The sequence below is a fragment of the Ictidomys tridecemlineatus genome, chromosome 6 (genome assembly GCF_052094955.1).
Source record: "Ictidomys tridecemlineatus isolate mIctTri1 chromosome 6, mIctTri1.hap1, whole genome shotgun sequence".
In the NCBI taxonomy this organism is placed as follows: Eukaryota; Metazoa; Chordata; class Mammalia; order Rodentia; family Sciuridae; genus Ictidomys; species Ictidomys tridecemlineatus.
This window is the reverse complement of record NC_135482.1, coordinates 77,598,739-77,601,547: the sequence shown is the minus strand read 5'-3', so window position 1 is coordinate 77,601,547 and position 2,809 is coordinate 77,598,739. Positions and strand designations below refer to the sequence as shown.

The 2,809-nt window shown below is 41.7% G+C and overlaps 1 pseudogene; it reads right to left on the bottom strand.

The window, feature by feature from the left end:
- Positions 1–368: 368 nt before the first annotated feature.
- Positions 369–443, bottom strand: LOC144365249 (U4 spliceosomal RNA; annotated as a pseudogene).
- Between the last annotated feature and the right edge of the window lie 2,366 nt (positions 444–2,809).

Sequence of the window (2,809 nt, the reverse complement as noted above, 5' to 3'; positions counted from 1 at the left end):
TAAAGGTTACGGAGGGTGAGGAACAGCCAGATTACTTTGGACATTATACATCACATTAAAGATTTTCTCTTTATCCAAAGCCATTGAATACGTCTTAGGTTTGTGATACCATCAAGATTAGGATTTTGAAAAATCACTCTGTCTACTCTGTGAACAATGGGAAAGGACAGTGAGGTGGGTCACAGGAGCAGGTAGATGATCTCAGGTTTGAGATATAGGAAGAAAAAAGTGATACAGGAAGAAGTAAGCAGATTCAAAATGTATTTCAAAGAAGGAATTAGTGAGACATTGCGTTTGCAGGGTGAGTGTGAAACAGTGGGAGTTATCAGGATGAACAAGCTTAGAAGTTACACAGAGGATAATGACTCCATAAAGGTTTCAATTAGCAATAATCGCGCCTCGGATAAACCTCATTGGCTACGATACTGCCACTGCGCAAAGCTATGACTCCATAAGGGAAAAAAAAAAAAAAACATGTTGGAGTTAGGAGAAAGGCAACTAGAGAGGTCTGAGAAAGAAAAAAAAATAGGGGGAGGAACCTATTTTGAACACTGCTCATTGCTGCACATAAAAACTGTGCACTGGGGGCTGGAGCTGTGGCTCAGTGGTAGCACAGTTGCCTGGCATGTGTAAGGCACTGGGTTCGATTCTCAACACCACATATAAATAAATAAAGATCTATTAGCAGCTGAAAAATTATATTTAAAAAAATTGTGCACTGGGTGTAGAAAGAACAGGAAGTACAGCCACAGTGATTCACAAACATCTCGCTTTCACTGGCACAAGCCAACTTTTCTTACAAAGGAGCTGCTGCTGATACTGCATTTTTGTTTTCTTCTTCTAAAAGCCAGGTGCCTCCACAGGAACCTCTGTCTCTAAGCCCTTTTTTGTGGCCTCTGAGATATTTCTAAGTTCCAAGCTCATTGGTAGAACCTCAAATATTCATTCAATCAGCCATGTTTAGCCACCAGGTGCAGCACATCATAAATATGACAAGATGTTTTTGTTTTTATTTATTTTATTTGTGGAGCTGTAAGGGCCTTGTGCATGTAAGGCAAACACTCTTACCAACTGGGCTATATCCCCAGCCCAAATAAGACAAAGTACTATATAAAGCAGTCTCCTCCCTCAAGCCTATCATCAATGGTGTAATCTAAGGCAAGGCAATAAAACACAAGTGACAGGAACACAGTTCTAGTTCATTGCCATGCTTAAGGACATAAGCCTAGTGGAGTCAGACTATATGGAAATTAGCAGGAGGGAAGACTCAGCTATAGAACATGTCTCCAGGACAGAATGACTGCCAAGGAAAAGAAACAGGGTGCTGTCCTCACCTTCTAGGCAGCAGAACTGGAGAATCATTCTAAATTTACAAAAGCAGTGTATTTGACGCCGAGACACAGCTGAAAGGTACCCATGAGGCCTCGTGGGGAAGTTCCCGTTCTTCCCAGATTTTTCTTCCATGCCTAGATAGGTTCTTTGGAGGAAAAGTTTCCTGAAGATATTCTTCTCCAAATAGATCTTAGCTCCTGTGCATTCCAAATCATTGTGATAGTCTTGAGACACCCCCATCTACTCGCAAAATCTTTTTCAAGTTCGGCAACCTCCAAGATGAATTTCTTCTCATGTGTCCTGCTAGGAGTATGTGAACCCACTCCCTCTTCCTCCCTGATGGCACAGTGTGCATCCCCCCTCTCCGGAGCACACTCCTCTCCTCCCTCTACCAGCACTACTGTCTTTCCCAGCCTCTCCAAACACATGCTCTTGATCATATACTTCTGCTGTCAGCTACAGAATCAACTGTTTGCCCTATGCTTCTTCCTCAAGCACAGTCCATGCACAAAAAAGGAAGCCACTCTCTTGATTTTGCAGACTCATCAGCAGAGTACCCAAAAGCTCACGACCCACCCAGAGTCAGCACTGTACACTCGTCCTAATGCAGACAATGGAGTAAGGATAGGAAGGGTTGTCATCTACAGCACACCTGAATGATTTTTAACAGATAACACTTGTGTGCATGCACACAGAGATGGTTCCTAATACTAGGCCAAGTTCCCCTGGATTTTCAGTGCCCTTTACTGAAAACTATACTATATGTAATTCACTATGTCACTTAGAAAACAATTATTTAAAAATTGTCATTTATCTTAGAAACATTCACTAACTTCCAGTGTATTGGTTCAGTGTAGTCTTAAAATAACTTGGAGGTGAAGATTTTATTGTCAAGAAAGGGAAGCACTAAGAATATAAAGGCTAGCATATATCCAACCAGTTATGACCACTCCGAATTTGATAAGAATATTGTTCCATTTTAGTCACTTTTTCTCTTACTTCCCTTTCACCTTCTCTTCCTGATGTAGGTAAATGACCTTGCTTTTCCAGAACTCTGTCACTCTCATTTGGATATGTGACTGGGGTTCAGTGGTAGAGTACTTGCCTATCACTGTGTGGGGTGCTGGGTTCAATTCTCAGCACCACATAAAATAAATAAAGGTGTTGAGTCCATCTACAACAAAAAATATTGGAGGGGGGGGAGAGACAGAGAGAGACAGAGATAGATAGATAGATAGATAGATAGATAGATAGATAGATAGATAGATAGATAGATAGATAGATATGGGGCTGGCTTCCTACCACTCCCCATACTTTGGCTGTTCCTGATGAGACCTTCTGTTGGCCCAGATGAGTCCCTGGTACCTTCCAGACCAAGTCACCTTGCTGCAGGTGTCAGAAAAAGGTACTGATAGTTTGTTATCTGCCTAAAGCGCCTGCATATTTTGGAAAACATTTCACACAGAAGAGTTCAGAA